This window comes from Ceratotherium simum, chromosome 2 (genome assembly GCF_057802395.1).
Source record: "Ceratotherium simum simum isolate JZ-2026a chromosome 2, ASM5780239v1, whole genome shotgun sequence".
Lineage (NCBI taxonomy): Eukaryota > Metazoa > Chordata > Mammalia > Perissodactyla > Rhinocerotidae > Ceratotherium > Ceratotherium simum.
This window is the reverse complement of record NC_141901.1, coordinates 26,145,169-26,158,277: the sequence shown is the minus strand read 5'-3', so window position 1 is coordinate 26,158,277 and position 13,109 is coordinate 26,145,169. Positions and strand designations below refer to the sequence as shown.

Below are 13,109 nucleotides of genomic sequence, written 5' to 3'. Positions count from 1 at the left end.
ATTCAGAAGGCAGTGGACAGTCATTGAGGGGGTCCAGGCCTTTGCCATTTCTTCTGTGGACTCTTTCAGGAATCTTGTGATTTCCTCCTTGCCTGCCCTCTCTGCCTCGCTCCTCAAGATTTGTGCATCCCTGGAGTTAACGTCCTGGAATGTATATCTCATAATGTTGCTCAGAACCCATTAATGGCGCCCCATATCTTAGAGTAAGAAGTCCAGACTCCGTAGCTGACGTCAGCCGCGCTTGTCCACTGGCTCTACCTTGTTTTAGCAGCCTCAGCTCCTGGTAGTCACCCTGTGCTTCTAAGTCACAGGATCCTACGTGGGACTCCTGCAGACTGGCGTGCACTTCCCTTCTGCTCAAGGAACAGCCACATGGAACCTTCCCTGACCCCTTGCCCCTTGCTCCTCCCTCCATTGGCATTAATTTCTCCCTTCTATGAGCTCCATTCCCAGGACTCGTTCCTGAACCTGTGTCATATAACAGTTACCTGTGTTAGATTAAGAGGATCTTTCATCTCGGCCTCCCCTGCTGACACACAGTAGGCGTTCAGTAGTTTGCTGGATTGAGGTGAACATGCCTGTCTGGTTGGGGCCTTATTGTGAAGGATCATTGGTGCCTTGGCAACGTTTGTTTTGTTTCACGCGTCTGAATTCTGGCGAGTGTAGAGTTTAGGTCTTACCTCGTTTTCGTTAAGCCGTAGCCCCTCAAAGATGATTCCAGTGTTCCTGTCACATCTCTGCCTCCCTCCATCTGATGGGAGCCAATTAATAAGCGGTTTGGCTGTGTGTGTGAATTTTCAGCCCATCCTTATTAACAGAAAATTGGATTTTATGCAGCTTTGCCCTTTCACAGAGGGGCTGCTCAGCAGAGGCAGGTTCTTGTGCCCCGTGCCAGCCCCTCCAGGCAAAGAGAATGTGGCTGAAGCATCTCCAAAGGGTAGAGGCAGGAGACCCACAGACTAGCGATGGAAGGGAGGTTCATGAGCACACGTTGGGCTTGATTCCCTCTTGTTAACACAAAGAACTCCTGCTCTTTACCTGTCAGTACACTGTCTCTTGTCTAGTCTCCTCCCTGCTGGATTTCCTTCTTGGGATATAGAAGATTTGCAGCAAGGCAGGAGAAAAGGGAGGGGGTAGCAATTTCCTGGGGAGGATAGGAAGGGAAGCATAGCTCTCGGCATGTATAAAAATAGGATCTGCAATGCAAATGCATAAACATTGAATTTGCTTATTAACTCTTAGCCACAAGGTCCCTGCTCTGCCCTCCTCTCTCTTTTATATCTACTAGTTCACAGAAAATGCTATTTGTTTCCTTATAAAGGTCCTTGAAGAAGCCAGGGGAAATAAAGTGAAGTTAGAACCAAGGGTTTAACTCTGCAAAACTAAAAGATCAAATATGCTTGTGCATCTGTGAATAAGAGAGAGAGGGAGGGAGAGGAGAGAGAGGAGAGAGACAGAGGGAGATTAAGAGAGAGAGATTCCCCATGAATACTTAGTAAAATCTTGAGGTGATGATACAGGTTTGGAATGGTGAGAAACTTCTCAGCCACAAACCAGTTTACAAGTAACTGGGTACTTACCCCACTGCTTTGCAACCCGGGCTGCCATAGGTGCTGAGGGTTCAGGGAAGTAAGAGGCATGGTTTCTCTCCTCAAGAAGCTTAATAGACTCCGTCTGAGGATGCCAGAGTGACATGCAGCTTTAATAGGGATGACGCTCTAAATATTTAACGAAAGGCAGAGGCATCAATCAAGCTGAACAGATACCAGCTTTATACCAGGACAATTGGCCCTATTTGTGTGTCCCGCCTGAAAATCAGCCCTCGCATTACATTTAACAAAGTGTTTGCATATGCATGAGCATCCTGGTTGGTATAGCCAAAAGTTGCTGGGAGAGTTTCTACCCTTGGAATGACCAGGGAAGGCTCCCTGGAGGAGGTGGATTTGAGCTGAGCCTTGAACAGGAGGATCATGTTTTGAACTGAGCCAAGCCTGTTTGGGTGTTCAACACAAATCAAATTCTTTGGTTTTACTCTTGGTAGGTTCTGGCAGTTGGAGGTGGGTAGGAGTTAAATGTCTTCCTGTTCCACCACCTTGCTGCCAAGTGGTATGTTATAGGTAAAGAATCGAGATCTGAATTCTGCCACGTGCAAACATTTATTAGTAGGGAGGTGCAAAACTTGCTCGTGAACCTATTCCTGAAAGCTCGTGAAGTCTCCGTTCTCTGTCTTCGGGGACTCCTTAGGGACTCCAACAAGCACATTGCAGGAAGGATTCATCCGAGGCTGAGGCAGTTCTCTGTGGGCTGGAGCAGACACCCTCCTGGTCTGATCAGGGCACAGGATCTTATGAAGCGAAGGGACACAGAACCAAAGGAGCTGGACCTAGGGTGGTTCTCCCTGAAGCTCTGGGTGCCGGCTCAAGGGATTCTTATCCCTCATCCTTACAAGGGTATTGGAACCTGAGAATTTCTAACCCACTATGCATGTTGAACACCACTCCTTTCATTTGTAAATTATTCATTTCTAACATTCTTTATGCTAATAAACTCTCAGGTGCAGCTTTAGATACCAATACTGGAATTATTTGAATTGTAGCCGTGTCTGGGACTGGATTTCTGATTAGGACCTTTCAAATGCTAACTCACTCCTTCTGGTGTGTAGATTCTGCATTTGGGCACATTTAATGTTAAGAACCGTCCCTCAGAGGTAGATGAGTTAATTTACACAACATACCCCATATAAGTGCTCTAACAGAAAGGGTTCAGAGAAGAAGGAGCAGAGATTATTCCAGCCTAGGGCAGGTTGAACAGTGGCTAGGAGCTGAAATTTGGGGAGAGATATGGGGAAGTAGGGAGGAGAGGGAACACTTCCTTCTCTCAGTACATTCCCTAAAAGTAGTGCCTGTCAACCTTCTTCAAAAGGTTATTACCTTTTAAAATCATGACATGACAGTTGATAAGTCTCTGTTAAAAAGGAATTAGAAGCAGCTGCAGGGTAAGAGTGAGCTCATGGGGCCTGTGGGAGATGTGAAGGGTACTGTCTTTGTGTGGGGAACCGACAGAAGCCACTTTCAGAACAGTGGCTGCTGAGAAGTTCGAGGTGGGTGAGGATTAGTTATCCATCATAATTTTGCTCCCAGGTTTCATGAAAGCAAATCTCAGACCAAATTCTTTCAGATATGTAGACGTTTTTTAGGCAAGCTGTAGAACCCAGTTCATACCAACCTATCCTGTGGGCCTGGTGGAGTCCTTTTAAGGAGGCTCTTTGCCATTTAGGAGCTTGTCCCACTACCTTGAGGGGAAGGTTCCTTCCAGGGATGTGGCATTATGCAGAGGGGGATTCTGGGCTCTCTTTGTGGCATCAGGCAACCAGCAATTCTCCAACCCTGTGGCTGAATATAGGACCTTTGGGAGGAGCCACAGGGCCATCACCAAAGGCATATGTTTTTAACATTTCTGTACTCCTGACCCCTGGATCATACTAGGAGCGCCTTTACTTGTTGGTGTTTCCAGCTCAAATCATACCAATTAGAGAGTTACAGATTTAACCATTGAAAGTACACCTGACACTCATGATAGCTTATAGAATAGTTAACTTAAAACACTACAGAAGCTGTAGTCTGTGAACTTCTTATTTATAACGTTGAAACATCTAGGTTAACTTGATGCAACAGAACTATGAGAACACTAGCAGAAATGGTATAGCTCTGGAAAATAATGTCTTTCATTATAACAGTTAACACCAGCCCTGCCAAGGCAAGGCCTCAAAAAATTGGTTAAGAACTCAGGATTGTTCCTCTCCACGGAAATCTTTAGTAAAAGGCGAAAGATTTATACGATCTGAAGAGAAACCAGAGTATATTGGGAAGGTGACAAACTCGCTCCTGCAGTAGCTGCAACTCCTCGTTCACTGATGGTGACTTTTTAGCCCCAAGAGTTACTTCCTGCCTAAAGTTTGTGCAAGGAATTCTGTAAGACAGCTTCTCATAGTTAGAAATATCGAGTTGAAAGAAATATTATTTTAAACTTGAACGTATTGTAAGATGTGCAGGGTACTATGGATATGCAAATGAGAAGTCTGAGTCATCAACTTTGAGATTCTGCTAATACCTTAGTATACTGTGTTCACAGCGTGCCTCTGCAGCCACCGTTAGGGGGCGAAGCAGAGGTCTGTCTGGCTGAGCTCTAAACCCCGTCCTAGTTCAACCATACAAACTCCAGTTTTATCCCTTTTCTATATTGGACTTTGAGTATGGTTCCGTTCCTTTCCTTTCTTTCCCCTAACCACCACCAACACAATTCAGACAGAACCACAAAGAACTCCCTTTTGCTGCCTCTTTCTAGTCAGATGCATCCTGCTCTCCCCATCCTTAACCCGTGGAGGCCAATGTTTTCCATCTTGTAATTTTGTCATTTTAAGAACATTATATAAATGGAATCATACAGTATATAACCTTTTGAGTCTGGGGTTTTTTTTTTGCTACTCGGCATAATGCCCTTGAGATCCATCCAAGCTGTGTGTGTCAGTAGTCCATTCCTTTCCTTTGCAGGGTATTAGTCCATGATATGGATGGACCACCGTTTGTTTAATCATTCAACCGTTGGAGGACATTTCGGTTGTTTCTAGTTTTTGGCTATTATGAATAAATCTGATGTGAATTTTCGTGTACAAGTTTTCCTGTGGACATAAGTTTTAATTTCTCAGGGATAAATATCCAGGAGTTTGATTGCTGGATTGTATGATAAGCGTATGTTTAATTTTATAAAAAACTACCTAAACTGTTTTCTAGAATGACCCTACCATTTTACATTCCCACCAGCAATGTATGAGATACTCAGTTTCTCTGCATGCTTGCCAGCATCTGATATTATTAACATTTTAAATTTTAGCTGTTCTGGTAAGTGTGCAGTAATATCTCATCATGGTTTTAATTTACATTTTCCTAATGGTTAATGATGTTGAATGATGATCTTTTCATGTGCTTATCTGTCATCTGTAAATTCTCTTTTGTGAAATTTTGTTCGTCTTTTTTTTTTTTTTTTTTGTGAGGAAGATCAGCCCTGAGGTAACATCCATGCCAATCCTCCTCTTTTTGCTGAGGAAGACCGGCCCTGAGCTAACATCTATTTCCAATCCTCCTCCTTTTATTCCCCTAAGCCCCAGTAGATAGTTGTATGTCATAGTTGCACATCCTGCTAGTTGCTGTATGTGGGATGCTGCCTCAGCATGGCCAGACAAGCGGTGCGTCAGTGCGCGCCCGGGATCTGAACCCCGGGCCGCCAGTAGTGGAGCACGCGCACTTAACTGCCAAGCCACAGGGCCAGCCCCCTTGCTCATGTCTTTTGCCCGTTTTCTACTTGGATTGTTCGTTTTATTTTTACCCTTGAGTTTAGAGAGTTCTTTGTATAGTCTAGATACTAGTCCTTTGTCAGATAGGTGGTTTGCAAATATTTTTTCTCAGTCAGTAGCTTGACTTTTCATCCTCTTAGTAGGGTCTTTCACAGAAGTCCAGTTGACTGATTTTTGTTCCCTCTTATGGATTGTGCTTTTGGTGTCATGTCTAAGAACTCTTGGCCTAGTTGTATGGCCCAAAGATTTTCTCCTATTTTTTTCCCAAAAGTTTCATAGTTTTGCATTTTACATTTAAATCTATGATCCATTTTGAGTTAATTTTTGTATTAGTTTAGGTAGAGTCTTATTATTTTTTTGCTTATGGATGTCCAGTTACTACAGCGCCATTTGTTGAAAAGACTATTATGCGTTTTTGCACCTTTGTCAAAAATCAGTTGGCCAGACTTGGGTGGCTCTATTTCTGGGTCTTCATTTCTGTTCCATTGATCTATGTATCCGTCTTTTCACAAATACCAACTTCTCTTGATTACGGGTAAGTCTTAAAATCAGGTAATGTAATCTCTTTACCTTTATTCTTCTTTTTCGAAATTGTTTTAGTTCGTTTAGTTCCTTTGCCTTTCCATATAAGTTTTAGAATAAGCTTTTCGGTATCTACAAAATGTTTTGCTGGGATTTTGACAGGAATTCTGTTAAATTTGTAGATCAATTTGGGGAAAATTGATGTCTTTACTATGTTGAATCTTCCAATCCATGAATGTAATGTGTCTGTTTATTTACATCTTTTTTTGTGTGTGTGTGAGGAAGATCAGTCCTGAGCTAACATCTATGCCCATCCTCCTCTTTTTGCTGAGGAAGACCGGCCCTGAGCTAACATCCGTGCCCATCTTCCTCCACTTTATGTGGGACGCAGCCTCAGCATGGCCTGACAAGCGGTGCGTCGGTGCACGCCCGGGATCCGAACCCGGGCCGCCAGCAGCAGAGCACGCGCACTTAACCGCTACGCCACGGGGCCAGCCCCTATTTACATCTTTTTTGATTTCTTTCATTAGTGTTTTGTAGTTTTTAACATATAAATTCTATACGTGTTTTGTTAGATTTATACCTAAGTATTTTATTTTTTGAGTGATTATAAATGATCTTACATTTTTAATTTAATATTTCATGTGTTGATTGCTAGACTTATAAAATGAGTTGGGGAGTGTTTCCCCCTGTCTCTTTTCTCAAAGAGAATATGTTTAGATGTTTGGTAGAATTCTTTGGTGAAATTGCTTGGGACCGGAGATTTCGTTTTTTGAGAGTTTTGAACTATGATTTCAATTTGTTCAATGGTTAAAGTTTTATATTTTGTGTTGGGTGAGTTTTGGTAGTCTGTGCTTTTTGAGGAATTAGTCCATTTTATCTAAATTTTCAGCTTTATGCATATGGAGTTGCTCGTAGTATCCCTTATTATCCTCATAATATCTGTGGAGTTTGTGGTGATATCCTGTTTTATTCCTGGTATCGGTATTTTGAGTTTTCTCTTATATTCCTTGTCCATTTGCTAGATTTGTGAACTTTATTGATTTTTTACAAAGAGCCAGCTTTTTGTTCCATTGGTTTTCTCTATTTTTTGGTTTTCTATTTGATTAATTTCTGCTCTTATCTTTATTTCCTTCTTCCTGCTTGCTCTGGTTTATTTTGCTCCTTATTTTCTAGTTTCTTGAGGTGATAGCTTAGGGTTTTGAGATTTTTACTCTTTCTAATAAAAATATTTAGTGTTATAAATTAACAACAAATAAATATTTCTCCAGCACTGCTTTAGCTGCATCCTACACGTTTTGTTAAATTGTATTTTCATTTTATTCAGTTCTGTTTATTTTTTTAATTTCCTTTAATACTTCCTCTTTCACTCATGGGTTATTTAGAAGAACCCACTCATGGGTTATGTTGCTTAATTTCTAAATGTTTGAGGATTTTCCTGTTATCTTTCTGTTATTTATTTATTTATTCATTTATTTATTTATTTTTTTGTGAGGAAGATCAGCCCTGAGCTAACATCCATGCTAATCCTCCCTTTTTTCCTGAGGAAGACCGGCCTTGAGCTAACATCTATTGCCAATCCTCCTCCTTTTTTTCTTTTTTTTCCCTTTTTCTCCCCAAAGCCCCAGTAGATAGTTGTATGTCATAGTTGCACATCCTTCTAGTTGCTGTGTGTGGGACGCCACCTCAGCATGGCCAGACAAGCAGTGCATCGGTGCGTGCCCGGGATGTGAACTGGGACCGCCAGTAGCGGAGCATGTGTACTTAACCGCTAAGCCACGGGGCCAGCCCCCCTGATATTGATTTCTAGTTTGAGTCCATTGTGGTCAGAGAATACACTTTGAATGGTGAAATTTTCAAAAATTTGTTGAGATTTATGGCCCAGGATACAGTCTATCTTATTGATTGTTCCATGGGCACTTGAAAAGAATGTGTATTCTGCTGTGGTTGGGTAGAATGTTCTGTAAATGTTGATAAGGTCCTGTTGGTTTTTGGTGGTAAATTTTTCTGTATCCTTAAGGATTTTCTCTCTAGTAGTTTTATTAATTGTTGAGAGAGAAGTGTTCAAGTCTCCAACTATAATTGTGAATTTGTCTATTTCTCCTTTCAGGTCTATCCGTTTTTGCTTCATTATACAGCTCTTTTATTTGGTGCATATACGTTTAGGATTGTTATGTCTTCTTCGTGAATTGACCCTTTTATCATTATTTAATAATCCTTTTTGACTCTGGTGATTTTCTTTCACTGAAGTCTACTTTATCTAATATTAGTATAGCCACTACTGCTTTCTTTTGATTGATGTTTGTATAGCATATCCTTTTCCATCCTTTTACTTTCAACCTACCTATATTGTTATATTGGAAATGAATTTCTTATAGACAGCATAGAGTTGGATCATTTCTTAAAAATTTATTCTGCCAGATTTAATTATAATAAACAGATTTGTTCTGTTTTTAATTGGTATATTTAATTTGATTGGGGTTCATTCAGCTTCTTGAATCTGTAGCTTTCTGCTTTTTGCCAAATTTGTGAAATTTTTAGCCATTATTTCTCTGAATATTTTTTCAGCTTCACGTTTTTTCTCTTTACCCTCTAAGATTCCAATGCCGTGAATGTTAGATCTTTTATAATTGTACCACAGGTCCTTGAGGCTCTGTTTATTTTTCAGCCATTTTTTCTCTGTTATTCAGATTGTGTAATTTTTATTGACCTATCTTTAGGTTCAATGATTCCTTTCAATGTCATCCACTTCTGCTATTAAGCCCATCCAGTGAGTTATTTTATTTATTTTATTTTGTTTATTGTTGTTCCTCAAGTCCTTAGGTCCCTAGCCAGTCTGCCATTTTTCCATCTTTCAGAGTCTTCTTCTGTTTGTTTTATAATACATCCAGGTAATTAAAATTTAGCTGTCTTTAGTGGGAGGGTTAGGGAGAAATGTGTTTATTGTATCTTGCCTGGAACCAGAAGTCTCTGTGTTGAAGTAAGTTTCAGACATCATAAAAAAGATGTCATTTTAATAACAAACAAATAAGTTTCTGCGGAGAGATGGCTGAGGCAATGCACTGTGGGGAACAGATGGTAGAGACATGCCCTAAAGATGTGGTGAGCCTTGGCTTTTGTTCTTGTTTGTCTTTGTTCCCAGCCTTGGAGGCACCTCAGCTACTGTGATGGCTGACCATCCTAAGGGATGCTCTGGGAGAGGAGCGTATAGAAAACCTCATTTTTCTTGTGAATTTCTCCTTTTCTCTCACCAAGCAATTCAGTGACACCAGCTGAGTGTCTTACAATTTAACTCAGTTCTGACCCTATCTACCTGGAGATAGCCTCAGATCCCACAGGTTAAGGGCTTAGTCCCACAAGACTGCTTCCCCCTCCAACCTTCAGATGCCAATTGCAAGTCCAGGTTGTTGCCTGCGCTTCTGACCGACTGACTGTAAATCAGAGGTTCCCACGACGCCTTCCTCAGGTTTGATTAATTTGCTAGAGCGACTCATAGAATTTAGGAAAACAGTTTACTTACTGTTCACTGGTTTATTATAAAAGAATGTGACAAAAGATACAGATATCATCTGGATGGAAGAGATGCATAGAGCAAGGTATGTGGGAAGGGGCACGGAGTTTCCATGCTTTCTCTGAGAGCACCATTCTCCCAGCACCTCCACATGTTCACCAACCTGGAAGCTCTCTGAACCCTGTACTTTTGGGATTTCTATGGAGGCTTCATTACATAGGCGTGATCAATGATTAACTTCATTTCCAGCCCCTCTCTCCTCCCTGGAGAATAGGAGGTGGGCTGAAAAATCCCAAACTTCTAATCATGGCTTGGTTTTTCTGGTGACCAGCCCCCACTCAGGAGCCTGACAAGAGTCACCTCATTCAAACAAAAGATACTCCTATCACCCAGGAAATTCCAAGGGATTTAGGAGCTCTGTGTCAGGAATTGGGGTTGAAGACCAAATATTAGAACAAAAGATGCTCCTAGTGCTCTATGACTTAGAAAATAACGAGAGTTTTAGTAGCTCTGTGCCAGGCATCAGGGACAGAGACCAATATATATATATTCTATTATTTCACAGGAAGGTCTTTTTTGGAGCACTTGGCTACCTAATGGGCAAAGGGGACAGATTGAAAAGAAGTTTGGGAGACTCCTTCCATACTCTGTCCATTTTTCCTGGTCTTTCATGCAGTGTGTAAAATTCAAGGAGAAAAATGACATCTGGGATTGTGAGGAGTTCTCCTCTCCCCCTGGATGGGTGGCAAAAATGTTAGTTTTTCCTTTTTCTTTCTTTTATCACTCTTAGGAGAATTCATTGGCCTTCTGCCGTGGCAACCTTCAACATTTTGGGCTTCCATCTGGAGTTCCAGTTTGGTAGTGTTTGCCAATGGCAGAGATGTTATGTATTAGCTAGTTTTCTTGACTGTGCAAAGACTTCCTAAGCAGAAAGCAAATTCTCTGAATTTGAGGCCCATTTTAGGGGCTGTGGTCCCCAAAGGGCTGGGGACCATTTTTTTTCCTCCACGTTACTATGACCCACCTTGTCTTTTTGGTATCTTGGAGAAGTGACACTATTGGGATGCATGATTTATTAGCATAGTTTGTAGCTGGGGAATCTTAAGAGCTTGTGTAATTTGCTGTCTAGCCATCCCATTCTATTACATTTTTTCTTTGTCATGATCCGTAGCTTATTTATCAGCCTTATTAATTATTTACAACTCATTTCTCTATATACCTTGTAGAAAATACGGTTAATGTTTTTCCAGTTTGAGAGGTGTGGGGAAAATTACATAGTTTTTGTGCCTTTGACTTCATACTAGAATTTAATATTTTTTTTTAAAAATTTGATTCTTTCTTTGTTAGCATCAGGAAGAAAGGGAGAAATATGAAATAGACAAAGCAGTGAGATAGAATCTATACATGTTGGATCAAGTATATGCATAAGTCTTGAGTAATCTGGAGCGACTTCTAGGAAGTAGGTAGGTAGAGGTGTAGCCAGAGGATGTTACTGAGTTTAGCTTGGCAATTGGGTTGAAGAGATGCAGAGAATTTACCCACATTAATTGGGTCCTCTTGACTAATTAAGTTGTCTTGAGAGGTTTTTCTCGAAGTTCTTCTTCTGCAAAATACCTTTCCACCCCCATTATACCCTGGACCGATTTGCCAGGCTTAGATCATGATAGCCAACTGAGAGATTGGGAACAATGCACAGTAGATCAGTGCAATTTGTGCTAGTCGTGGCAATGCCATCCCTACCCTTGTGAGCATCTTCTTCATCTGTGCAGGATAGTAAAGACATTTAAGCAGAGACTTTGTTATTTACAGAAAAAAAAAGTTTTGTTAGTGAAAACATTTTATCTTTGTGAAAATGTTGGCTGGGGAAAGAGTGTTGTCTCTGGAAATTGTGAGCAGTAAAATAATGTAGTTCAAATTATTTTGGAAATAGCAAAGCATCTGTTGAAAGATAAAGAAAACTCTTCCAATAATTGCTAATGAATCATTAGCCGGAGTTCATCCAGAGAGCAGTACTTCTTCTGTGCAGAATTCTTACAATTTAATCCTGTGTTTTCTTTCTCCTTGGGAGATTTATAGGCCGTTAAGGTGAGCTTGCTGCCTTTGAATGTGCAGGGAAACATTTCCGGCTCCAAATATCTTGTAAAGGTCTTCTCTGTTCACAGATAACTTTTGCTCAGTGTGATTAGGGACTAGGTATGGTCTCAAAGTAAATAATATGCACATAATGCTATTTAGGAAATAGAAACACAAAAATGTCTAGTATTTTGGTGGTATTTCTTTTTTTGCAAAATGCTGGCTATGAGGGTAAGGATAACAGTAAATATATTCCGCTCCCCGTTGTTTTTTCCGTCTGAGGAGAAAAGAGTTATGATAATGAAAAATACAGACTGGTGAGTAAGGCAGATCATTTTCTATTTGGTTTCGAAATACACAAATAGGTGCACTTGTGAGTGTAGAACACTCCTTCATTGTCCGGTTCTAGAACACTCCTTGGACTGACCTAGTGTTTTTCTCCATTTCATTTTCTCCCACTGAGTAGACTTATTTCAGAATAGTGTTCTTCAAATTGAATTATTTTCATAATGCTTCTATTATAAAGCTAGAGCTGGATTGTAGTCAGAAGAAAAATTCCTTCCAAAGTATGCTGATCCAGGTTCCATTGCAGAAAACAGAATCTACTCTAGTCAGTTTAAGCAGAAAAGAATTTGTTGCAGGGATTTAAGGAGATTTCAGAGTAGTCAAAAGGACTGTAGGGACAGGCACTAAGTATGCTTCCAGGAGCAATTCCCAGAGCTGCTGCAAAACTCTGGCTGCTGCACAGCTCCGGGCTTGAGAACATAGTGCTGTGGTGCTTTAGCCAAGACTGCCACGCCAGGAAGCTGCAGCACCTCTGGACTGACTGGGCCCTGGAGTCTCCACGTGACTACTGCAGAAAAACAGGGGCCTCTGCCACCATTCTTCCAGAAGAGTCTCACAGCCCATGCATCTTTGTTCTTTCACCTTCAAAGTTTTCCTGTGTGTGTTTGTTCATCAGAAGCTAGGTCATCTGTAGACGTGCTAGCTGCAGGGAATTCTGGGAAATGTAGTTTTTTGCCTTCTAACCTCTAATGTGTAGGAAATTGTGCTAGAGTGGGGCTGGAGGAGTCTTGATTGAGCCAGTTGGCAGTATTGGCCGTACAGAGCAGTTTTATTTTGAGGAGAGGGTTAAGATGGTCACTTTCTCATGGCATTTTAGGTGTTGCGGCTTTTCGGATTGCTGATGTTCCCCTTTTGTTAACCATGGATTCACTGCTTTTCAGTCCAGTTTCTAGAACCTTCCTTCTTCCCTTTCTTTTGATTGGGTTTCGGGGATCTTGAGCAGGTCAACTCTCTCAGATTTTGCCTATGAGTATCTCTATCTGTTTCAGGATATCAGCTTGAAAACTCTTGGATTTATGTTTCTAGGGCTGTCAGAGTGAAATAGAGTTGTTGTTTTTTCTGTTGTTTGTATATTTATTTAACAAACACATAACATGGTACTTAATAAATACCAGGCACTATTCCAAGTGTTTTCCATATTTTAGTTTATTTAAATCTTATAATTAAATCACAAAATAGGTCTTCTGTTATAATAGTACTCTATTTTGTCCATCTCTTTAGAGTGAATAATTGATACACTAGACAGTAGGCCTTGAGTAGGTGGAGTAGATCATCCACTAGAAATATTGCATGAGTTTATGCTCTCTA

General features: G+C 40.8%; 1 protein-coding gene and 1 non-coding gene across 7 annotated transcripts in view; one reads left to right on the top strand and one right to left on the bottom strand.

Annotated features, from left to right (window-relative positions):
- Positions 1 to 13,109, top strand: part of HHAT (hedgehog acyltransferase) — a 319,575-nt gene that overhangs the window by 35,470 nt on the left and 270,996 nt on the right. The window lies entirely within an intron of this gene.
- LOC147917779 (U5 spliceosomal RNA) lies at positions 3,745 to 3,860 on the bottom strand. The gene has a single exon (XR_015549346.1). It is a non-coding gene; the product is annotated as a U5 spliceosomal RNA (small nuclear RNA).